The 27,839-nt window shown below is 33.5% G+C and overlaps 1 protein-coding gene and 1 long non-coding RNA gene across 3 annotated transcripts in view; one reads left to right on the top strand and one right to left on the bottom strand.

Annotated features, from left to right (window-relative positions):
* LOC127725559 (uncharacterized) overlaps positions 1–27,839 on the bottom strand; it is a 197,229-nt gene that overhangs the window by 33,570 nt on the left and 135,820 nt on the right. The gene's annotated exons all lie outside the window — the stretch shown is intronic.
* LOC127725566 (uncharacterized) lies at positions 477–9,312 on the top strand. The gene is made up of 2 exons (XR_007993038.1): positions 477–901; positions 9,199–9,312. It is a non-coding gene; the product is annotated as an uncharacterized LOC127725566 (long non-coding RNA).

Here is a 27,839-nt window from a genome sequence, read left to right as displayed (position 1 = left end):
CTGGATTTCTGAGGTAGGATTCAATTTATTCTTATTTATTTAATCATTATTCGTTCTAAAGTGTTCAGTTTTCTGCAACAACGCAAATATAGAATAATTATTTCAATTGTAATTGTAATTTTTGACATTGCTATTTTATAAATGTAATAAGTTAATTAATGTTCATTATAATGAAAGTTTAACACGGTTATATGTTTCCGGCTGTAGTAAATATTCGAGTATCGAAATTGTTTGGTATTTTAGGAACGTTTGCGTACGATAATGCAATGATGTATGTATCTCCATAAGTATGTAAAGTAATATGCAACGTATAAGCATAAATGTATATTCAGCGTTAAAAGCTGTATATTGTGTGTAGTAATTGTATAATGATAGTATACAATAAAGTCAATTATGTGACTTGTAAAGTAAGGCATTGTACGATATGCCGTAGTTTGTATTGTGTAAAGTAAGGCATTATACGATATGCAGTAATTATTTGTGTATAAGTAATGCATTATTCAATATGCTATAATCTTCTATAGATTGAACATAAGTAGTCGTACTAAGTATTTGTCATTATTTATGCGACATGTGTAATACATAAACATATGTATATTTCTTAAGTATAGTATTGTATCTTAACGTACAGTATGTATTTCAATAGGTCCCAGTTTGCGGGCTAGGTGTATGTAGTTTTGTATAGTAAAGTATGGAGATATAGTACAGATGGTGGTGAAACCTGTTGACAGTGCGGCGTTCCGTGTTTATCATCAATAGTTTGGCAACATAGAATATTTGGAGTCGAGTCTAGACAATAGGGCAGCCGTAATGTGTACACCGCTTATGTTGGGCCAGTTTTGTGTAGTTACCGAAAACCAAATACGTAAAATTCCGTAGTATCGTTTATCCAGATTTCATAGTTTAATATAAAGAAGAAGGAACAGTTCATTAATCATTTGACAGTATTATTTCATTTGATTTCATCTATTTATATTTGTAAATTTGTACCTAATTAAATTGTTATTTTGTTTAAAGTAGTAGTCATTTATTATCTGTAAGTACAAACTCCTAAGTCAGCTCTCGTCTATCCGTGACAATTGGTGTCAGAAGTGGGATTTGTTTAAAAGGCTTAGAGAGTTTTCATTAAATTTAAATTTTCAATCTTATGTATTTTTGATTGTATTTTTTTTTTTTTCACCATGTATTTTTCCATTTGTATTGTTTTATTATATGTTTGAATTGTATAGCTTCAGGTGTTTGTGAGGAGAACTGAATATTTGGGACCCAGATTTCACAGTTGTGTCTATGTTGGTTCGTGCCTTGGAGGTTTGGTGTTGTTTCTGCTCTACATTGTAAACTGTGAGTATCGGTACTTACATATATTTAGTAATTGATTGTAGTACACTGAGGGTTGCAGTAGGTACATTGAGTGCTGGCGTTTTGTTTTTTGAAATTGGTGTTTGGTTTGTTGACTGTTCAAGATGGAACAGATTCAACAGATTAGAGATTTGGGTGCTTCATTAGGGTATGAAGATGATGAGTTGAGAAGGTTTGTTAAAGATCAGCAGGATAGGGTCCGAGATGAAAGGGTTGCTTTAAGGCAAGAACAGAAAGACGAACGAGATAGAAAAGCAGCTATAGAAAAAGTTTTGATTGAGAAAGCTAAGGTTGAGAATGAATTGGAACTACAAAAGTTGACGCATAGTCAGAAAATGGAAGAGTTAAGTAAACAAGCTGAGTTACCACAATTAGTAAGTACAGGGGGGTCACATGATACAGTTCGTGGACCTAAAATTCCAGCTTTTGAAGAAGGTAAGGATGAGATAGATAGTTATCTTAGGAGATTTGAGCGTTATGCTACTGCTCAAAAGTGGAAACCTGATATTTGGGCCACTCATCTTAGTGCGTTATTGAAGGGCAAGGCTCTTGATGTATATGCACTTATGCCGGTTGATAAAGCTCTTGATTATCCAGCTTTGAAAGATGCTCTACTAAAAAGGTATGATATGACTGAAGAAGGATTTAAACGTAGATTTAGAAGTTGTAGACCAGAGCCAGGTGAGACTTTTATACAGTTTTCTGTTAGGTTAGATAGCTATTTTAAGCGTTGGATTGATATGGCACATACAGATACTACTTATATAAGTTTGTATGACTTGATTATACGGGATCAGTTTCTACATATATGTTCGAAGGACTTGTCTTTGGTTTTAAAAGAGAGAATACCAGATTCTTTAGAGAAAATGGTAGCTTTAGCTGATCAGTATCGTGAGGCAAGACAAACAAGTGCTTCCAATCTTATAGATAAAGGTAATCAGTCAAACACATATTCAGTAAGAAACCAAAGTGGTTCGAAACCAGTTGATTATAGTACAAAGAAAGAACAGAGAAGTATAAAACCAACAGAACGTACTTCATTTGTACCTAATAGGGACAGAAAGTGCTTTAGGTGTGGTAAGAATGGACATATTGCAACGGATTGTAGAGTTAATCTACAAAAGACCAACAGTGGATCGTCAGACGATAGAAAGAATTTTAAAGGTAAAGTATGTAATACCTGTACTATACCTACAGATTCTATAGTAGATGCTATTCCTACTGGTTGTACAAGTACACTTCCGTTGTCTTGTCAGTCAACCGCAAATGTAAGTATGCCTGTAAGTTCAGGTTATGTTGATGGTAAACCAGTCACGGTTTTACGAGATACTGGTTGCAGTGGTATTGTGGTTAAACGTGATATGGTTGGCAATGAGTCATTAACGGGTGGAAAACAGGTATGTATTTTGGCAGATGGAACCAGAGTTGAAGTGCCAATAGCTAGAATTGATATAGATACACCATATTTACAGGGAGAATTTGAAGGATGGTGTATGGCTAATCCTGTGTATGACTTGATAATTGGTAATGTAGAGGACGCTAGAGAACCAGGAAAGCCTGATCCTTTGTGGCAACAAACGGGAGCTGTTGAGACAAGAGAACAGGTAAGAAACAAAAGTAAGCCGTTTGTGCAACTGAAGGTAAAAGATATCATCACAGATGAGGTAAATCCAAATGTAATCAAGAAAGCTCAACTAGAAGATACAACGTTGGATAAAATAAGAAGGTATGTATTAACGGGTGATACAGTTACACGGAAGAATGGAAAAGTAAAGTGGATTTTAAAAAGAGGTATGATATACAGACAGTTTTCGTCGTCAAAACCTGATAGGGTAAGTTGTACTCAGTTAGTAGTTCCGAAGTTTCATCGCGAGACAGTGACGAGAGTAGCACATGAGTCGATTATGTCAGGTCACATGGGTACACAGCGTAAACTTGATAGAGTATTATCAGCTTTTTATTGGCCAGGTGTTTCGGCGGATGTTAAGCGATTTTGTCAGTCTTGTGACATATGCCAGCGTACAGTTCCTAAAGGAAAAATAGGTAAGGTACCTTTACAGTATATGCCGTTGATAGATGAGCCGTTTAAACGCGTAGCAGTTGATCTCATTGGACCTCTTTTTCCTAGAACAGACAGAGGTAGTAGATATATACTGACTTTGGTAGATTATGCTACACGTTATCCTGAAGCAATAGCTTTGAAGGATATTGAGACAGAGAGTGTTGCTGAGGCATTAGTAGATATATTTTCTAGAGTAGGAGTTCCACAGGAAATGTTAACTGATATGGGAAGTCAGTTTACATCTAAGCTTATGGCTGAGGTAAGTAGACTCATATCGCTTAGACAGTTAACTACAACTGTTTATCATCCTATGTGTAATGGGTTAGTAGAGAGGTTCAATGGAAGTCTAAAACTGATGTTGAAGAGAATGTGTCATGAACGACCTAAAGATTGGGACAGGTATGTAAATGCATTACTGTTTGTATACAGGGAAGTTCCACAGGAGAGTCTGAAGTTTTCGCCATTTGAGCTCGTGTATGGTAAACAGGTGAGGGGACCTATGGCAATATTAAAGGAGCTATGGACTAAAGAGATAGACGATCCTGAGGTAAAGTCTACATATCAGTACGTGATAGATTTAAGAGAGAGATTAGAAGCTACCTGTGAGCTTGCTCGAAGTAATTTGGCGTCTGCATCAAAGAAGAATAAGGTATATTATGATAAATCGACCAAGCAAAGACATATGAAGGTAGGTGAAAAGGTTCTTGTGCTCTTACCTACGGATAAGAATAAACTGTTGATGCAGTGGAAAGGTCCTTTTACTATTACTGAGAAATTTGGTAAGGTAGACTACAGAATACAGATGAATGGGAAGATTAAAACGTTCCATGCAAACTTATTGAAAAGGTATGTGGAAAGGTGTGACGTAGATGATGATTTAACAGTGGTAAGTTCTGCAGTGATAGATACTGATAGTGACCAAGTGGATGTTTATGATGAGATTCATGAAATACCTTTTACTGATTCAGGTGAGAATGCTAGTCATATTGATGTTAATCCAGACTTGGATGAAAATCAGATATTACAGGTAAAGGAATTGCTGTTTTCATTTCCTGAAGTCTTTACTGATTCTCCAGGATGTACCGATCTTCTGGAGCATGACATTAAATTGTCCAGTGAAACGCCTATAAGGATGAAACCGTATCCTATTCCATATAGTATGTTAGACACAGTAAATGCTGAGGTTAGTAAAATGTTAGACCTTGGAGTTATAGAAGCATCTACGAGTCCTTATGCGTCACCGATCGTCATTGTTAAGAAGAAGGACAATACAAACCGATTTTGTATTGATTTTAGGTCGTTAAATAGCCAGACTTTGTTTGACGCTGAACCGATGGGGAATGCAGAAGAGATGTTTTCTAAGTTAGCAGGACATAAGTACTTTTCACGAATCGATTTATCAAAAGGATATTGGCAGTTACCGTTATCAGAGGATGCCAAACCGAAAACCGCTTTTCAAACACCTAAAGGTTTGTTTCAGTTTCGTAGAATGCCGTTTGGACTGGTTACTGCGCCAGCTTCTTTTTGCAGATTAATGAGAATATTGTTAAAAGGTATGGAGAATATAGATAATTTCATAGATGATATAATCATCTTCACCTTGACATTTGAGCAACATTTAGAGGTACTGTATGAACTTTTGGTCAGACTTAAAGGGGCAAATCTTACAGCTAGACCTAGTAAGTGTTCCATAGGTTATGGTAGTCTAGAGTGTTTGGGTCATTTTGTCGGTGATGACAAACTTAAACCTCATCCAGACAAGGTTAAAGCGATAGAAGAAGCTCCACGACCAGTTACAAAGAAACAGGTAAGGTCTTTTCTTGGATTAGTTGGGTTTTACAGGAAGTTTATTCCAAACTTCTCCTGTATTGCACTTCCACTTACTGATCTGACGAAGAAAGGACAGCCTAGTACTGTTGTTTGGGAAAATGCACAGGAGAATGCATTTCAGTCTTTAAGGTGTGCTTTAGTTAGGTTTCCTATATTGAAATTACCAGATTTCACTCAGATTTTTGTTCTGATGACTGATGCATCAGATAGAGGGATTGGGGCAGTACTGATGCAGTATCAAGAGAACTCCAAGATGCCTATTGCATATGCAAGTAGGAAACTTAAGAAGAGTGAAGTGGCTTATTCCACTATTGAAAAAGAGTGTTTAGCCATCGTTTGGGCTGTGCAGAAATTTCAGAGGTATTTATACGGTAGAGAATTTATACTTGAGACTGACCACCAGCCACTTACTTATCTTAATAAGAAGAAAGTAGAGAATGCTAGACTTATGAGGTGGGCATTAGCTCTACAGCCTTACAGATTTAGAATTGTAGCAGTTAAAGGTATAGATAATGTGGGTGCAGATTATCTCAGTAGAGTTTAGGATGTAAATATTACAGTGTTTTGTTTTATAATGAATAGTAAGTAGTGAAGATTTGATAGTGTTAGTTTTATTTTGTTGAACAGTCTAAATATCACAGGACTAGATTTGAAATGGTGACAAACCGTGATGTTGTGGGCAGGATATGTCGTGACATAACACTTTGAATAGGTTTAAGTTATGAGGCGACAAGACCTGATAATGATCCTTATTCATCTTTTAGGTGAGTATATGTCGATTTGTTGTAAGGGTCGGTTGGTATTTTATTTGGACCTGGTCAAGAGTCGAATACTTTCCGGTAGTGTCGTTAGTATGATTAGTTTGTCTTTTGATTTGGACTAGTTTATTTGCATTGATGGGTTTTTGTATGTAAATCTATTTCTGTTTATATATATTTTTTATTATCAGTACTTCGTACTTCTTTTTGTGGGGAGGAACTGTCACAGGGTGACTTTGTTTACTCACATATATGTTGTTATTTTGGTTGTTAATTCTATTTCGATTTGCAGAACGTCAGTATCTTATAAATGCTATATTCTGCAGACTTCGGTGTATAATACATGTCCACATTTTACATCTAATTAATTAAGTAGTGTCCACTATTTACTTGGGCATTTACCTGTAAACTTGTCGAACGGGTTGAGTAACAGTGATACCTGTATTTGATGAGCTGACTATTCACTCTCAGGTAACACCTTAACGAGTCAAGGTGTGGTCAGAAATGTTTGTATAAAGTTAGTTTACAATGTGGCGTGGACACACACACTGGATTTCTGAGGTAGGATTCAATTTATTCTTATTTATTTAATCATTATTCGTTCTAAAGTGTTCAGTTTTCTGCAACAACGCAAATATAGAATAATTATTTCAATTGTAATTGTAATTTTTGACATTGCTATTTTATAAATGTAATAAGTTAATTAATGTTCATTATAATGAAAGTTTAACACGGTTATATGTTTCCGGCTGAAGTAAATATTCGAGTATCGAAATTGTTTGGTATTTTAGGAACGTTTGCGTACGATAATGCAATGATGTATGTATCTCCATAAGTATGTATAGGTTACAATACACCATTAGATTTTATGGGCGCAGCCATTTTATGAGCATAACATGGTATTCAGAATTAAGAGTATAGCTAATCCTGATTGGTTGATATGTGCGCCCGTTATTTTTTGTAATTAGAGACTTCGTGCATTCTGCATTATACCAAAGGCCAAATAAATTATTTTCCTTAGCCCTAACGGAACTGAGATGTCTTTTAAACGCTAGGATGAGACACGTATTTTTAAGTGCAAAATTGATAGGCATGGGAGATAAGTACAAATTACGCTAAGAAAAGCAACGCGAACCTATATTTTTTGGACCAAAAAATACTGTCCTAATAACTTTTCTTTAATTCTAGCAAGGTTTCGTTAAAAAAATCAGCTTTCTAAAGTCTGTATCTCGAAAAAGGCTATCATTGTCGCCTATGGGGAAATTAATTGTTTATTATAATCTATACAGCGTCGACATTTCTTTATCATAGTGCTCAAAAAGTGTCAAAAACAGTAATTTTACTTGATATTTGATGTGAAACCGTATTTTTTGGTGACAAATGAATTATTGATTAACTAGTTTTTAAGCTATAGTCTGTTTCATATTTGTATAGCGTTTTACCTTAGAAACAAGGGTGTGTTCGACTTTTGACTTACTGTGGAGAGAATATGTCATTTTCTGAACTTCTGCTGATTTGTTTGTAAAAAGCACATACACGTCTAGAGTTTGGATATACAAATCGATTTTTAAACATGACAATCTCGATCCAAGTGCTGTTATCGAAATTACCAAATTCAGTGAAAATGTACAGAAACGATCCCCTTCGAACATTGAAATGTTCACTCGAATGGCAGACTATAAAAATTAGAATAGGCATGACATTTCGTTGTTAACGAATAGTTTTCGATGTTTCAACACAAATATTTACACATTTTTCATATTTTGTAATGCTATAGTCTGTTTCAAAAATGTACTTTTATACGAAAATGGTTTCATTTAAAACTGTTGTTCAAAATTCACCGTAGTAGTTACATATTGGATCGGTTTTGGTATCAATATAATCAGTACTTGATGACATATAAAGAATCATTGGAGAAAGTGGACATTATCTTCAGGCCCTTTTTAGCAGTACCGCATTTACTAAAAAAATCAGAAATTTTTTTTTCACATTTTTTGACTGGGGTTACCTCTGATAAAAAATTGTGAAAATTCAGAGAGTAATGCCAGAACGTTTTGAAGATGATTTTTGTGTGGCATATATATTTATGCATCTAACGAACTATGAATTGCATGATTCTAGAAAGTATTAAATAGCGTATAGGTTACAATACACCATTAGATTTTATGGGCGCAGCCATTTTATGAGCATAACATGGTATTCAGAATTAAGAGTATAGCTAATCCTGATTGGTTGATATGTGCGCCCGTTATTTTTTGTAATTAGAGACTTCGTGCATTCTGCATTATACCAAAGGCCAAATAAATTATTTTCCTTAGCCCTAACGGAACTGAGATGTCTTTTAAACGCTAGGATGAGACACGTATTTTTAAGTGCAAAATTGATAGGCATGGGAGATAAGTACAAATTACGCTAAGAAAAGCAACGCGAACCTATATTTTTTGGACCAAAAAATACTGTCCTAATAACTTTTCTTTAATTCTAGCAAGGTTTCGTTAAAAAAATCAGCTTTCTAAAGTCTGTATCTCGAAAAAGGCTATCATTGTCGCCTATGGGGAAATTAATTGTTTATTATAATCTATAGTAATATGCAACGTATAAGCATAAATGTATATTCAGCGTTAAAAGCTGTATATTGTGTGTAGTAATTGTATAATGATAGTATACAATAAAGTCAATTATGTGACTTGTAAAGTAAGGCATTGTACGATATGCCGTAGTTTGTATTGTGTAAAGTAAGGCATTATACGATATGCCGTAATTATTTGTGTATAAGTAAAGCATTATTCAATATGCTATAATCTTCTATAGATTGAACATAAGTAGTCGTAATAAGTATTTGTCATTATTTATGCGACATGTGTAATACATAAACATATGTATATTTCTTAAGTATAGTATTGTATCTTAACGTACAGTATGTATTTCAATAGGTCCCAGTTTGCGGGCTAGGTGTATGTAGTTTTGTATAGTAAAGTATGGAGATATAGTACAGATGGTGGTGAAACCTGTTGACAGTGCGGCGTTCCGTGTTTATCATCAATAGTTTGGCAACATAGAATATTTGGAGTCGAGTCTAGACAATAGGGCAGCCGTAATGTGTACACCGCTTATGTTGGGCCAGTTTTGTGTAGTTACCGAAAACCAAATACGTAAAATTCCGTAGTATCGTTTTTCCAGATTTCATAGTTTAATATAAAGAAGAAGGAACAGTTCATTAATCATTTGACAGTATTATTTCATTTGATTTCATCTATTTATATTTGTAAATTTGTACCTAATTAAATTGTTATTTTGTTTAAAGTAGTAGTCATTTATTATATGTAAGTACAAACTCCTAAGTCAGCTCTCGTCTATCCGTGACATTCATATGATAAGCTTACGTCACATTGATTTTAAATATTATGGTTTCTAGGTACTTTAACATGAAATACGTGCAAACAATGCTACTTCCTGTTTAAACAATGTCACTTCCAGTTGTGTGTTTCGAGTTGTATGTTGTCGAACCTGATTGCATAGCTATATCATGTACAAGTATGAGTATATAGCAAAGGCTAAAAATATAGGACGTCAAATTAACCTATGACCTTGACCTCAATTTTAAGGTCAAAGGTCAACGATATTCAATGAAAAGACCCCAAATCTCAAATAATTATGACTCAGTTATTCTTCCGAACAACTTATTTCCAATATTTAAGGGGAGAAAACTCCAATTAGAAGTCACCAGAGCAATTCGACCTTCATGTATTAATACAAAAATAAGGAGATGTGGTATGATTGCCAATGAGACAACTGTTCACCAAAGTTCAAATGAAGTGGATGTAAGCAATTACAGGCAACCGTATGACCTTCAACAATGAGAAAAACCCCATAGCGTATAGTCAGCTATAAAAGGCCCCGACATGACAAATATGAAACAATTCAATAGAGAAAACTAACGGCCTAATTCATAACAAAACAATTTACGAAAAACAAATATGACAGACATGAACCAACGACAACCACTGAACCACAGGTTCCTGACTTGGGACATGCACATAAAGAATGTGGCGGGGTTAAACATGTTTGTAAGGGCTCAACCCGCCTCCCAACCTGGGACAGTGGTGTAACAGCACAACATAAGAACAAACTATAAAAAGCAGTTGAAAAAGGCTTAACTCATCAGATCGATACAAAGAAAAACATCAAACAAAAACACAGACCGGACGTGGCAGAGTATTTATCCATCCCTCATCCCTAACAACAACAAAGACACTAAGTACAGATCTGAGAGTCTCGCAGTAACTGATAGCTAGTTCAAAGCCAATAACAACTAATAAAAAAATCATGAATCTAAGACTAAATATCAACGTTGCCTCAATTTGTAACTTACAGTTCGACAAAAGAAAAAAAAAAAAACAATATGTCGATAACTTTTACGGTTTTCTGAGATGATACGATAACAAGCAAAGTTCAGAGTTTAGATCATGACTGTTGGCCTTGAACTCAATTTCTAGCTTTTGTCCCAAGGACCTCATATTAGACGACTCTAAGTCTCTATGACTCAAGGTAACTGAGTTACATTGATATACCATTTATGTCGAACACAAAAAGGAAAATAACTTTTATTACATGTAACCGGATCGCTTCGGTCCAAATAGAGCAAATCATCCTGAGGAAGTATCAAACAATTTTGGGGGAAATTTTAAACGATATCTTTTATAGTTTTTGCGGATAAGCGATATCAAGAAAACATTATAAGGGGAGATAATTCTCATATGAAATAGTGTTCGGTTAAAAGGGTGAGTTTCAAAAGCGCAATAACTGTTCGACATTCATCTTCCAAAATATTATAGATATGTTGCGAAATACAAGCCACATGCAAAAACAAAAGTGGCGGAAGAAAAAAAGATTGAGAACGAAATCAAAAGGTCTTTCCACGGAAAGGTGGAAATTCATAATTACAACAATAATAGATGTTAATCCAACCAATTCGTAATTTCCAACCAGAGAAACTACACGCATAATAGTAAAATATTTTTTTTACAAAATGTCACTGAAAAATACTTACTTTTATAGGTTTTATGGGGTTATAACAGCCAATGTTAACCCATTCGTAATTCCTCTTCTCAACACTATCTTACTTTTTAAGTCAATGCACTATAGACTAAAGACGACTTACTTTGTAAAAATATATTTACATTAATTAACGTAACTTACTCGATCATTCTCTTTGATGTGATTAGTAATATCCTCGTTTTCTAGAGACAAAATGATTGCTTCATCGTTAGAATTGTTAACTGTGCTATTAGACGTATATTTATTTTGAATACAGCGTTCATCATCATTTTGACTAGAGTCAACATTGTTTTTTTGGAGACACTGTTCCAAGTAATCCTAAAATACATAACAAATTATTATGTAAACCGTGTACCTTTTGTTAGATTTATAAATTATACCAAAGTATTCTCAACCTGAAGGCACTTGAAAGTAGGAAGTTAAAGAAATTCATGATATTGTTTTAGTAATATCTACTTCTTTTGTGTCAAATAGACTCATATAATGTCCCTGTATTTGATTGTATATAGACAAACATACAGTTTTCAAAAGTATTTATTCTTAGAAAGTTTTGTATTTCTAATTGGTGTTTTACCCACAAATTGTTTAGTAAAACATGTTTAATTTTATGAGAAAAAAAAAAGAATGATAAACACGGGGAATTGCAAATATGCTACTTGCATTATTTTAGTTAATTCATAACTATTTTTCATAAGATATACAAAGGTTCGTTGGAATCTATTAGAATAATAATGATTGACATGAACCCTCAAAGCAGTATTCAAAACCCAACAATTAATATCTTTTATAAAAAGAACGCAAAATCCTTTCCACACGGACAACGACATATATGTTCCATTGTCTGAATACATAAAAAAGAACCGACTTAAAATTCAAAGGACCATACAGGATCCCTCCATTCAAAATGTGTTTCTTTAACAAATGGTAATTTTCCTGAAAAATTAAAGACAGTCATAATCCTTCCATGATGCTGATCTCCAGTGTTCGTTTATGTAACACTGTTCTACAAAATAAATTTAAAAACAAATCATCTTTGTTAACACTTATAAAAGTTTAACAGACAGACCATGAAACTTATATGGGACATTTCCCCAAACTGACAAAGTTCACCGACTGGTAATATTACGAAAAATTTGAAAAATGTACGAGAACGGACGAATCACTGACAGGGGTAAATACACTTGCACTATATTCATAAAAAAAATTTCTGAATAGCTCTACTTAATGTTTAAATTCACAAATATATTATTACAACTTAGTCCAAAAAAGCGTATTGAAAGTGAAATCTATTATGGAATAACAGTTTCACAGATGATATCGGATATGTTCCTTATGTCGTAACTACAATACCCTCCCTTTTCACGAATTTGACCTACCGAATTAGACTATTTACCGGATTTGTAATAACATAAGCAACACGACGGGTGTCACATGTGGAGCAGGATCTGCTTACCATTACAGGAGCACCTGAGATCACCCCCAGTTTTTGGTGGGATTCGTGTTGCTTAGTCTTTAGTTTTCTATGTTGTGTCATCTTTACTATTATTTGTCAGTTTGTCTTTTTATTTTTGGCCATGGCGTTGTCAGTTTGTTTTCGATCTGTGAGTTTGACTGTCCCTCTTGTATCTTTCGTCCCTCTTTTCTAAATTTAGAGAGTATACAAATTTGATTACACGTATTTTCAATTCACATGTTGCATGTACGTTAATATTACAGGATATGTTGCAGATACATATACTACATACCAGACAGGGTCGACAGTTGAAATAAATAAATATCACCTACAATTAGAAAGAGTAATGAAATGAAGAATATAGATCAAATTGAAGAAAAAAAAACTTTACAAACCAAATTAGATGGTTCATTTGATCGGGATCACTCATCTGATATCTATGCCAATAATTGAATAATGTTCATGTAAAATAGAGGACAATAATAATAAACCAACAACAACAAAAACAATGAGCTATGACATTTGAAAGTGACTCCAAACTGTAGAAATAACCGTTTGATTGATAATTCTCACATTAATATTGTTGAATAACTTATAACATAAATGTAATATCATATTTTGAAGCATCTGAATCCCAACAGTTGCAAAAAAAAACCAATTTTATGGTCCCTAATGAAATTTCAAAGTCTACAAAGGTTCCCAAAATCAAGCTTTCCAGAGAGTAAATTATTATTATGGTGCCACTAAGGATCTTAAATGTATCATTAAGAATTATTAGAAAAGAATAAAATCTGTATGTACTATTTAAATGCATGAAGCATTGTTATGTCTTTTAAAAACCATAAGTCAATAAAGACAGGAAAAATCATGTTCAAAATAGAAAAAAAGAACAATAGTTAACAAAACACTTCACAGAAATCTAAAAACACACAACGGTAGCCCCACTACAAAACAGGGTTGAAAATGATTCGCCTTATGGGCCAGCAGTTTTTCTGTGCCACTAGTTACACTATTTTGATGCTAAAATAAACAGTAATAAGCTGCATTTTGGTATGCTATAAATGATGAAAAGAAGATGGAATAATCATTGTGACTACAACCTTTTGACGTATCCTTTTTATAAACAGATCTTTAATTCTTTACATCCACTTCAGTTGGACAGGGAAGAACATATTCCTCATTGGCAATTAAACAACATCCCCTTATCTAAATAATGATAAGATAGTTTTACTTCTCTTTAACAACTAAATTGGCCTTGCTGTTTTCAAAAGGAAGATCTATTTACCTTTACTGTCGCGGAACATTTATAATGTTTGAATCCAACTAACAAATTGTGGTCAATTAATATGTTATTAGCAATAAATAGTCCCTTGTACATTAATTTCCTTTTCTGAAAAGTAAAAGAAAATAATAAGTTTCAATATGCAAATGGAATAATCAGTGAATTCGCATGAATTCAGACATGTCATTATTTGCAATTCTTTATTAAGTAACGTTAGTTATTTATATCTTATCCCAAAAAATTCACTGTTCACTGGAAAATGTCATTATTTTTATTCTGACTAGAATCGTATGATTAGTCCTGGTACTAGAATCCCAAAACTTACGATGATCAGTTATCCAAACGTTAAGCTTAAGGCTGTAATCGAATAATACATATTTTGTCGTTTTCATTTCTTTTTGAAAAACTGCCAATCCATCCTAAACCTTTCTTAAAGTAACTATTTAAAATAAAACAGATAAAACATTGACATAATGATTTATTGATTTGTGTCATTGGGTTGCTGTCTCATTGACCACGAATCTCAATTCTGTCGACTATCATATAGTGAGTTAGAATCCTGCTCATATTAGCTACTTCGACTGGCCGCCACGATATAACCAAGAGTGCTGAGAAAGGCGTTAAACAACACCAACAATCAATTAATCAATCTTATTGACGGTTATCCAAGATCACATTTTTTGGTATACAGAAGGGAACATGAATTTGAAATAAAACTTTGGAATGAACGACGTAATCAAATGGACTATGTTAAAATGATTTAATGAAATAAGAAGCATATCGCTGCAATGCCATGTTAGCTTTGTTCATTTGTATACAACAATACAATAGGAACGTCATGTCGCTCCTTTTGGAGGATAATGTTACATATGTCTTATTTGAAACTTTACCAACGCCGACGCCGGACACAGCACGCCTAAGTTTAGCTTCATAGACCTTTGTGGAAATGATGTTGGATCAAACACTTTTATGATATAATCAATACAGTTCATAAATGTTACAGCTTTATATAAAATCATTACCCCTTGTTCGTGTTGCTTAATACCAAAGCGTAGAATGTACGTCCATGAGACACAACAGCAAGGCACAAATTATCTAAATACGTCTAGAGATCAATTTTAAGTCTTCAATAATACACATGGTTCTATCATATATGTCAAACCCTAAATTGTTCAATATCTTAAAAATAGATACATATAACAAAAATTGCAATTACGATATGTATGGTGACCTATAGTCATTTCTATTACATTTTGTTTTAAGTGGAGGAAATTAAACGACTAAAATTCCAATTTATCAATATCGCCTCTTCGTTTATAGACCACGTTAATCCTTTTTGTACCTCTCATTGAAAATTCGTTTGTTTCAAGTACAATGTAAAGGGAACCATTTTTAATTTAGGGTTAGGTTTACAAGTTTGGCTAGTGTTAGGGTCACCCCTTTTTCTCAATTTGTTTTTGTGTATGCATTTTGTTTATTAGGACATGTTATGGTCATTGATTTCATAGTTTAACTAGGCTAAGTAGGCGGGGCTAGACAGTGAAATAACAACTTTTGAGATGGAAGTTAGAGCACTGGTCTAAGCTCCTCTCATTCTTTGCTTTTCCTATGACAAACGACACACGGCGAGACAAGAGAGTGAAATAACTAAAAAATCTTTCAGTTAACGAACTCCTCTCAGAAAAACCGAAGTTAACTCACTCGAAGATCAAAGGAAAAATTACCAATCATGTTTCAGTTTTCTAGAAAGCAAGCTGGCGAAACATTCTGTTCGGATGCATCCACATCTCGGTGACAGCAAACCATTAAGTTTTCAAAGATTTGGAAACAATTTAAATATTTCCAACAGCATTACCTTCTGTTGGTATTGTGATGAGCGGAATCACACATCCGCAGTTTGTAGTCACGGGTCTACTATGACCGGTCACAAGTGCTATGGCTAAGGCCAAAAGGCTCAGTCTTGTTATATGTATATGTTCTCGGCTAAGAAGCGAGCGCTGTAAATGGTGGTAGCACTTGTGAAGCAGAGATCTACTGGACAGGAAACCGTAAACATAACTGTGGAAAAAAAGTTCAAGGCAAAATCGTTTTTCTTAAAAAGACTTTTTAAACATTTGCGGTGGCGCCAGCAAAGTACACGAATTAAACAATCATATCTCTAATCATAACGTAAGTGTATTTGGCATGGTTGATTTAAAAATAAATGGCCTTTATCAGGCTTATACATGGATTGGGAAACGCAGGTTTTCATGTAAAGATAAAGGGAGTATAGGTCTTTGTTAAAGTTAGAATTGTATGTTCTTAACGATAACCTTCTTAATAGTAACAACAATAAACACGAACGTTTGTCGGTTCTATCTAGATTAGGCAATACCAAATCAGTCATTGGAATTACATATTTTCCAAATGATGGAATTGATCGGCAAACAAACGATATACTCATGAATAAATTACTTATAAATTTCTCCATTTTGGTAATGAAATTTTACATATGGGTGACTTTAATGGAAAATGTATTAAAAATATTACTGTACAAACTTTAATATCATGTGTGAATAAGCATCCTATATTGGAAAACAGGCTTAGTCAGTTTAAAAATGAGAGTGGCTTACTTGCTGTTAAATGCCTCCCCGTTTATGAAGTACTTTATACATGTATTTGAAATAACCAAAGGTCCGCAATCGACTACGTATTTCTTTCCGAAGCCCTTAGCCACAACATACACGTCTTGTAATATACATATAAATAAGAAGATGTGGTATGAGTGCCAATGAGACAACTCTCCATCCAAGTCACAATGTATAAAAAATCAACAATTATAGTTCAAAGCACGGCCTTCAACATGGAGCCTTTGCTCACTCCGAACAGCAAGCTATAAAGGGAAATGTATGAAAATGGCATTGTTGATCTACATAGTGATCATGGCATTATACATGTACGAACCGAAGTTAAAAAGGAATAATGCGGAAAATAAAATAATAACAAAACCGTAAGACCAGCTTTTTAATTGGATAAATAACAAATACTGATTTAAATATGTTTCAAACAACATCAAAAGAAAGATTTGGGGCATATGATTACACTATGAAAAAGTCCTCGGATATAAATACAAATTGGGGTCACTGGAAAAAGTTCGTCCATGATGCTGCTGAATTTTCTAACTGAAAAGTTAACAAATCAAAACGTTATCGTAAGTTTTGGACAAAGAACTTGAAAAGTATGTTAACTCTTTTTAATAAGTTTAAAGGCTTCTGGGAAATTTTAAAATGCAAAAAAAAAGTACTGCTCCTCAACAGATTTAGAACGCCTACATAAGTTCGAACTCTTTACGGACGAAAAAGACATGAGTGCTGTTGAAAGTAGTCATTTCAATTCTTTCGGTAGATATTCCTCAATAACATGTAAAATGCAAAATGAGGTTAAAGAATTTCTCTCGAGTATTGAAAACGACGAAGTTTCTCCCGATTTAAATATTTCAATAAATAAAGGTAAACATCTAAATATTAAGAAACCTTAAGTCGCGTAAAGATAATGGCATCTATAAGATTCCTAAAGTTCTTAAAGTTTGGTGGAGATGCGCTAGTTGATTCACTTTTTGATCCTATAACGATAGTATCTGACCTCCAAAATATACTTGATGATTGGCAAAAAGGCATCACCATACAAATACACAAATCAGGAAATGTCTATGATATTAATAGTTATAGAGGTTTCACGCTTACTCTAATGTATATAAAGGATCTTCAAAATTTTTGGAAGAATCTGTTATGACCTACTTAGAAGAACATAGTATTTACGGCGAGGTCCATGGAGCTTTATGAGAGAATAGAAAAACTGAGAATCATATTTTTAAACAACAAGGTACTTCTTATATTCGTAACTCTAAACACATAAAACGTGTTTTGCATTCCAAGACCTGTCAAAAGCATTTGAAAGATACATGTACTGGCAAGATGGTCTTTTTTATTTATTTTGGAAAAACGGCATTCAAGGTAAGCGCTGGGAAGTGCTCAAATAACTTTATTGTAATGTATCAAATAAGGTAATGTGTGTTGCTAGTGAACTGTTTTATGTTTCCTGACGATGTAGTCCTTGTCGGGAAGTCCGAGGAGGAACTACAGTGTCTGCTAGATACAACAGCCAAAGTTGCATCAAAGTGGAATTTAAATTTAACCCAAACAGATTTAAGATTATGATAATTGGTAAGTGCGTAAAAAAATAAATAAGAAATGGTACCTAGGAAACGAGTTTTTTGACGAAACTAGTGGACATAAATAGCTTGTATATTTTACTCGCTCTTTGACTTTTGCTTATCAGAATAGTCATTACTTTAAGGATAATTTCGAGTGGAAACTGATTTATATGACTAAGCTGCTAAGTGCGCACGGATCTTTTAGTCATATATTTTTTGGGAATGCTCTCTGGAATTCGTTTGTCCGACCATCTCTTGCACACGGATGTGAGGTATGGCTGCCGTCATCCGCTTTAAGTCACCAAATACTGCTCTAATCCTAGTCTTTGGATTGGAACTAATAAACAATTTCTTGATAGACAAAGGGTGTCTTGCTAGGATTCAAGGCCTAGATACCAGTTAATTATGTCGAATTGTATCTGAAAAGATTAAGTCCATAAAGCTTCAAAGGGGATAAGATTATACACAGTATATGATAAATGTGTTTAATATAGTTGATCTTGATGACTTTTACAACTCGAATGTTATCTTGAATATATTTAAACATTATCTTTGATGGTTTGTTCGTAGAAAAAGATATCATATAATAAAATATAAAAGCAGTCAAGATGTTTTCTCCAATTTAATTTTGCGGCTGGAAGGCAGCCTTTTCTTTCGAACTTGCTGGACAAAACTGTCTACTTGTGAATCAAGTCTTATAAAGAGTCTTATAAAGAAGTAATCTTCGCGAGAGTTGCACTTGCCAAATGTGTTCATGTAGATCTGGCGAATCCATTGAACTAAGATTCATATTGAATTGCAATATTTTCTTAAAATAAATAAAATTTAAATTTTGTTATTTTTGAGTTTTTTTTGTCAAAATGAAAAAGGAAAACATAAAGTTACCTCTATAAATCGCTTAAACAACCCTCGATTTCGAGAAAAAAATGTGAAATAACAAAGTTTACCACAATAGAAATTTAGGGGTAAATATATAAAACTTTAAACGATGACCGAGTGATCAAAATGAGCTAAGCTCCGAATCAAAAGACAAAGTTATTAAAATTATAAAAAATATATATATGCCATCAAATTCTAAATGGAAACTAAACTTGGAGAGCAATCGACAACTACTTAGAATCGGGACCTTAAACAATCATCCCCTTAAGGTTCGTCATTGCAAATATGTTCATTTTACATTTAACTTTTTGTTTTGAATACCGATGAACCTGTGGAACAGGAAAGCTTTTATGCAAGTCAGGACATAGATACAAACAATGTAGCTGCATTTTATGTCTCAAAAAATTTAACCCATCCGGCCCCAAATCGACATTTTATGAGTATGTCACACAGCACAGCATTTTTTCCCCAGTTTTATGATCTTTAAAACAAACGTTTGAATAATTTGGAAAAGATAAACGGTAAATTTAATTTAGCAATTTAATCTTGTACGAAGAGATTTTATTCAAGTGGAAAAGGGTAATCTAAAATCGTCTATTTTTTGTACGTGTGTAAAAGAGAGGCAAACGATACCAGAGGGACATTCAAACTCAAAATCGAAAATAAACTGACAACGTCATGGCTAAAAAAGAAAAAGACCACAGACAAACAATAGTACACAAAACACAACATAAAAAAAAGACTGAGCAACACGAACCCCACCAAAAACTGGGGATGATTTCAGGTGCTCCGGAAGTGTAAGCAGATCCTGCTCCACATGTGGCACCCGTCGTGTAGCTCAAGTTAGTTCAAACCCGGTACGTCACATTCGGGAAAAGGGTGACGGGATAGTGGTTACGACATAAGGAACATACATATCCGCTATCATCTGTGAAAAGGATATTCCATGACGGTCAACCAACTAGTTATGGCGTCCGTAAAACTTACGAAGGAATGATTTCAACTTCACCACTTGGAACTCTTGGTTTGATAGCTTCTTTGTGAGCAGCAACCCTCTATCAAAGAAATCATGATAGGAAATACAAGCCCTGGAATATCGTATCAACTGGGAGAGATATACCCCGTATGCAGGCGCTGCTGGAATGTTGCTACATAGAAAAGGAATGTTCACAGTTGGGAAGCTGAAATCATCTCTTTTTTCGTAAAGTTTTGTTTTCAACCGACCCTCATTGTCAATTTCTGGATGTAAGTTAAGATATGAGGAAGACTTAACTGTAACTGTTGTATCCTTTATCTCAAGTTCGATGGGATAGATGCGTTCAACATAGTCACCAAATTTTGAATTATTTAGTAGGAGAACATCATCTATATAGCGGAAAGTAAAGTTCAGAAACTAGTTCTTCTATTAAACCAAAAACAATATCCCATTTATCGATATACAAGGGAGAGGGGTTGAGTGACTATTTCAGTCCTGTACCATTTTCTGTGCAAGTCCTAGCGATTTTAGTGTCCTAGTGGTTGTCTTCGTTTATACCCGATTTTTTTTCTGAAATTCAGGAATTTAATGTTGATGGCAAATTTTTAGTCTCTTTCCATTGTATGCATTTTACATCCTATGTATACTTTTGTCTTTAAGTGTTTGATATGTCGTATAATGCTTGACAGTTTCATAAGACTTATATGGCTTTGTGATGTGTTTGTGTCCTTCCTTCGCTTAAAGTCTCATTTAAACGAAGTTCGCATCATTTTTTTACGTGGAGAAGGATTTTTGTAAGTACACAGATTGCGATTATGCATGTAGCAAATTAAATTGAAAACTTTAGAATCCTACAAAACCAGGAAGACAGTACATCTTCAATATATGGGTTTCATCAGTTTTCCATGATTTCCCGTCTATTCCTTGTAATATTTAAAATTTAAACAAACACACCAAAAATTAATTTAATCCTATTTGCCTTCAAGAGAGAGACGAAAGATACCAAAGGGAAATTCAAACAAATATTTATAGTATTTAATAATTAAATAAAAGCAACAACAAACAAACAGGTTGCCTCTTTTCCATAACTTAATTTCACCTAGAACTGACGCTTTATCGTTTGTTTCCAGAACTATATCTATCTTAAGATATGCTGTAAACTTAATGACGAAGTATTTTCTGACAGAAACTCCTTTGCCAGTCATATACTTCTCACCATTTTCACAACTTAATTTAGGGTCGGGTTTCTCGTACATTGCAAATTACGGAACAAATGTTTGCTTTACTTCGAAATGCTCCCTATTATATTGACTATGAGCATGAAAGACATGCGATATTTTAAGACGGTAACAAACGGTACTAAAACCAGAAATGGATTTTTTTCGCTCATACTTGTAAACAAACAATTAGTAATTTAACATTACGAGATTTATTTTTACATGTTATGAATAAATTTCAACATTTTTCATTTGTCAAGTTCCCATTTCTCAGCAGTAACATATGTTCTGCCCCGTCGTATGGCGTTTACATATCACAATTGATACGTTAAACTCGTGCATGCTTACACTTTACGTACTTGTTCTTTAACAGGGATGTACTTTTTACACAAAACTAATCCAATGAAGGTACACAAATGTATGAGGAAGAAGGATTGAAATAAAAACAAAAAATACATAAGTTTTACCGTCACTATCAAGATAGTTTGGTTTCTCATTTCACTAGCGACACGTTTTCGCAGTCTTAGATCTTCAGATACAAGAACAGTCGTCTAATCTGTACCGATTATGACATTTTGACTGAGTATGGATACGCATGGCGGGAGATGTATACTTAGCAGAAAAAGCCGACGCGTTCGACGCACATAGTTTCACTCTTTTTAGAGTTCATGCAATTCCCTCAGTTTTTGTTTGTTATCTTAATTTGTCTTCCTAATCGATTGATGAGATCTGAAAAGCTGTAAACTACTTTTGCCTTTATTAGGCTCAATAAATGAAGGCTCTGGGAACTATGTTATATCGGCACATAATATAGGAAGATGCATACATTAAAGAAGAAGAAAAGAAGACAGTGACAAGCTTTTTTATTTTCATGGCCGCGTAATGTTGTCACAATAATGATCCGATTCATGAAAAAGAAAGAAAAAAACATGATTTTTTCGCATTCCTAAAACTATTAAATTATAGAAAAAACATGATTTTGTCGCAGTCCAAAAACTACTAAATAATATCAACAAATATATACATGTGTATTTGGTGTGCATTTCTTTTTTTATTCTTATTATTTTGTAAAGGCGATGCAATTAATACCTTAATTGTGTCAGTGTAAAGTTTAAATCACACATGTGAAATCTTAAAACTCGTTTAATATCTTACCTTAAATATATTTACTGAACAGCAAAGTAACCAAACAAATGCACTAATTATAAAGAACCCAGACCATAGCCAGAAATTAGTAGTACTTTTGCTAATTAATATTCATAATATGTAAATGAGAATTGTACCACGTGATAATAGTTTGAAGTGGACTGGCTTGATATCATTAAAATCTTTAAAACACGGATATTATAAGTTGCCCGTCACAGAGTCCTTGTTTATAATCACTCTGATATTTCCGTAAAGTTGTCAGGCGGTCAAAATCAAAACAATGAACGCGAATTTAGTGAATTTTTCGTGTTTTCGTGAGTTTATTCTTCTTCAAATAGAGGCATTTAAACTTTACGTGGGAACCTAGAGTTTAACGACTACACATACAAGGTTTGGACTTGCTTATTCTTTGGACATTCAAGTTTCAAGTTTCACCCCGGCAACCTGTATTTCTAATGACCATGTTAGCCAATTTTCAACACGAAGTTTGCAAATTTGACGTTTCAGCCATTTTAGCCTGTATTTTATACTGCAATGTTAAAAGCCTCCCGCTTCGATTTTTAAAATAGCTCAGGAACCTTGATTTTTGCAACGACAGTCATTATATTTCGTTTAAATGGTGTATATTGTTGTGTATATTTATTTTCTGCCCCGGCAACCTGTCTATCACTTAAATCAAAGTTAAAACAGACATTTTTTCAAAATTCCCTATCATTTCAATATAATTTCCGTGACCCGTATCCGATTTCTTTAGTATAATATTCAAATAAGCAAAGTGGCGTTGATTTCTGGATATGCAATGCCCAGACACTACCATAAGGTGCAATGACCTTTTCAATCAACTGATTTTCAGTAATGTTGTACTGCTTTGCTCGAAGCTTCAACTCGTCCCTATAATATCCATTAGATGGAAGGTTTTTTTAGAATGCATATCGAGTACATGCTATGATTAACAATGAAATTCCGAGCGCCAATAATGCAGATCCACAGCAGAGTGTTAGAATCCAGGGGAACAAACATTGTCTGTATTTGAAAAATGTTGCATTAGAAATGATTTCTAGCACACCTTTGTACAGGTAGTAGTTGAGCTGTAAAACAAAAACAAAAATACTGCGCATTTTTAACATAAAAATACAAACAGCTGTGTCAGGTGGCATATCGTTGTACTAATTTAAAGTATAGTAAACACTTTCAGCTGTTAACATATCGAAAAAAATCGCCATCCAGCCAATGATACAAGAACGACTTAAATAATACATTATCCAAGTAGACTAACTGAAACAGATGTATACAGGCATCGATGAAAAATATGAAGCTATGTTCTATACCTACGAGATTGAAAACAATCACTTTGAAGGGTAATATGTATATCCTGATTTGCATGCACTCTTTTTGCAAAATTTAATTTTTTATCTGATAAATGTTACTTGTTTTCATGTGATTATATACACAGATAACAATCAGAAATCATAGGTTGTTACGTTGGAGTTCAACTTAAAATTTACAAGAATATAAACTTGAGTATAAAGCTGATATCATTGTAATCAAACTCTTTTTTCTTATTATATCTTAGCTTGTGTTTCCTCCAAAGACGAAACAGATCAATTTGAAGTACTGTAAATTTCTAATGTCTCTGTGCTGTCCAATGGGTCAGATTTGTCATACTATTTTAAACGATAAATTGTTGAAATTAGATAACATGTTTTCACGTGTACAGAAATTTCACTAATGACCAGTGCATGATTGGATTAAGTCCCTCTTATTGGTCAACACGTGTTCACGTGTCAGTGCGTTGTGGTCACTTCCTTTTATAATCAGCTTTTGACGTGTTAACTTGTAATTCTTATCAAACAATTTGTGAAAAAAATTTAAATTTTATGAATAATTTTGGACTGGAGTGATTTCCTTTTTGCAATTTGAGGTAAAATCGAACAATACTTATATGTTTTAGCTATTTTATGCTTACATTCTAGACAAACGTACAGTTACTTTTTGACCATTCTTTCATTCGTATAGATAACTCGATTTTGTTTTATGCAAAACACATAGCATTTGGTCAAATTTATCTCTTTGTGAAAGAGATATTGGGGTAAAATGTATTTTGGTGTTGGTGGTGACACTGTGTGTTTGTGATCAAAATGTACTTATTTACCATACTTATGGAAAATGATAGCTGATGATTAACCCGATGTTGTATTTTTACAAGTTATTGAATCCTTGATAGCATGTGACGTTGTTCTTTTAAATGCAAAAGACATCCTTATGTTTGCAGAATGTATAAGATCCGCCTTATGTAGTATCTGTATGAGACATGGTTCATTTAAATACAAATACAAAATTTTATTGGCATACGATCATTAACAATGAATGGTTAAGACCTATTTCATATATATATATATTAATCATATATTTTATGTACTTTATGAGAAGAATTTTCTTGGCCCAGGTAAACAGTCAATTTTCTATTTTATTGAATTGTAGAAGGGTATATGGGGAAATATTTGTAGTGTCAGTGTAGTATAATATAATCTTGTCTGCTATCTTCTCAACCGTCACTCAAACCTTTGCTATGCTATATTACAAATTTGTACCACATGTATGAATCTATGGTAGGCAAATTAATTCATGAAAGTATCCTTGTACATATATAACTCTGTGTTGATTTTAAAAGACGTTTATATTAAGTTACTTTATTTTCAGCAAAAGGCAAATCGTTGATTCGAACAGTTTTGTGAAACAACAGTCTGCTTTTTGGCTTGAGGTCTCGTGAAGAACATTCTACACTAAAATGGGGTGATCTGCAGATGAAATCTACAACTGATGGGCTTCAGTATCTTGAGCACTTCGAAAGAGTCACCAAGACGAGAACTGGCACTAATGTCAGGGAAACAAGGGCTTTCCAAGCAAAGATGTTTGCAGATCCAGGTACATACATATTTTATATATTATATAATGGCAGTATTCATATATTGGTTGTATAAAAATAACATTCATGAATAATGTGCTATGAATACCAAATATCAATCTTTACACTGTAGATATGAAAAGGTAACATGATCTTTGTTTATCAATCGTTACTCATATTTTGTTTTGGTGGATTTCCACTTTGGACATGTGGTATGCATACAGATGATACATTCAAATGCAATACATACATTTCATGCAGTATGATTATGCTTTCTATATATATCGATGCCAGAATTAAATATGTATATTTTTTTTCAGGAAATACTAGATATCCAGTGGAAGTTTATAAGCAGTATATTAAACACAGACCTGATGATATGTTAGAAGACGACAGTCCTTTTTATTTGGGTATTAGCTGGAATAAAAAAGATGATATTTGGTATTCACGGCAACCAATGGGAAAAAACACTTTATATAACTTTGTTAAAGTAATGTGTGAAGAAGCAGGAATACAGGGCAGAAAAACAAATTGCAGTGCGCGTAAAACGACTGTGAGTGCTTTAATACACCAAAACATCCCTGATACACGTATAATACAGCTAAGTGGGCACAAAAATGTTCAGTCAATAAATTCTTAAAGTGTTGCCTCACTCGAACAACAACGAGAAATGTCCAACGGTTGACAAAATGACTGCTGAAAACAAAAAACGTAAATCTAGCAAACATGATGATAACATGAATGAAATTGTTGAAATGCCAGATGATGAGGATGAAGTATTGATGTCCGCATCTCAGGAAGCAGAGTTGGATGTTGTCTTAAAGGACATTACAAACTTTGAGAAAACAGTAAATGTTATAACTGAGCCAAATCCTGCTCAAATGTCAAATGATATGCCGGAGATTATTCATGATAATTATAAAGGGAGGGCAGAATAGATGTTTGCTGGGGCGACGATCACAGGATTTGTTACTATTAACTTTCAGCATAAAAACTAATACTCACATATTGAAAATTGTTACAATCAAATGTGTTATTATTATAAATTTGATTCATGTTAAACTTGTTTAAAATAATTTGCAACCATGACTGTATCAATATATATTGACCAAATGACATAAAAATCACGTTTTATCCTTTTTCGTATCAGGCAATTAACCAAAATTTAACTGGGACATTTTATACACCGATATTGAAATATATGATAAAAAGATCATAACATGTCATTTTTCATATCAGACCCCTTTTCAGCCCATAGTCAATATCATCCCTCGAGACTGGCGGCTCTCGGGCTGATAAGGGGTATGATATGAAAAATGCCATGTTATAATCTATATTTATAATAATTATAATAATAATAACGATATTAACATACATGATAGAATGAAAAGTCACATACTAATATATGATATTATTAACTATTCCATATATTTAAACACTGTTATATGAAAGAGGCAGACAGTTTAAGTAATAAGGCTATGCTATTGTTTATTGTGTTACAAATTAATTTGCCTTACTTGTTTTGGGTAAGGTGGACGATATTTTAATTGGTGCAGAGGGCGTGGTTGCTTGTACTTATGACCTCTGTGTATTTGTTGTTGCATATTTTTTTTTGTGTAGTGTTTATTGTTTGATGCTATGTCATGAAACTCATGCTACTTTCGTAAATCTCTTCACGGTGCTTGGTTCGGAGCAAATGATTTTGTAAGTGAGTCTATTCGCTATAATTGTCAGTATTTTAATGTATGCACGTGTACCTTGTTTGCTTTATGTTAACGGTATAAAAGGGATGTGTCATGAAACTCATGCTACTTTTCTCTGCAGATGTTGTGGTAGCTTGGACTTATGACCTTTGTTTATTTGCTTTTGAAAATATGTTATTATGTAGTGGGTATTGTTTTATGCTTCGTCATGAAACTCATGCTACTTTGTTAATTTCGTCATGGTGATTGGTTTGGAATAAATTATTTTGTAATTAATCCTATTCGCTACATGTATAATTGCCAGTATTTCAAGGCATGTAGCTAGTTTCACATGTTTGTCCGTATTTCAATACATGTTTCTAATGTATGTTTACTAGTATAATTCATATAGTTTGGGTTGCGATGAACTTAATTGATAATTTTTTATACCAATACTAAAGCATTGTAAGGTCTTTTGCTTTTAATTTATAATAGATTTACTATTAAAAATAACAATGGACAAGACATACGTTATCAATACACTGATAATAGTTTAAAGTTCATACTTTCCATTGAATACATGATATATATGTTTAATGGTAGATTGATTGAAGAAAAAAACATTAAATTATCGCATATTATACCTTAACATGTATTATGTTTGTTGTTATAGAGTTACATCGAGTTTATTGCATGTTTTAACTATGGACGAATAGCGCTGTGTCTGGTATTCATCTACGTAAGAACTTTCGCCCATTGAAGGAAATATGCAATAAAGCGTGATATCAACAACTTACACATTCTTTTATATATCAGTGGTATGTCATAGTTCCGATAATACAAACATACGAATGTTGATGGGTTGCTGTTTCACTGACGTTTATGACACATACTTAATTTTGAGATTAGAATTTTGATCTGGACGTGCGAGTCGTATCAACAATAGTCCTTGACTGGCCAAAGTCTATTTTGATTGTTTTACCAATACTAATTTACAAAAGATGTATTCGATCAGCATTTGGATACACAAGTGGACCATA

Source organism: Mytilus californianus, unplaced genomic scaffold, assembly GCF_021869535.1.
Source record: "Mytilus californianus isolate M0D057914Y unplaced genomic scaffold, xbMytCali1.0.p SCAF_15, whole genome shotgun sequence".
Lineage (NCBI taxonomy): Eukaryota > Metazoa > Mollusca > Bivalvia > Mytilida > Mytilidae > Mytilus > Mytilus californianus.
Note: the sequence above shows the minus strand (reverse complement) of the source record. Positions and strands in the feature narration are given on the sequence as shown.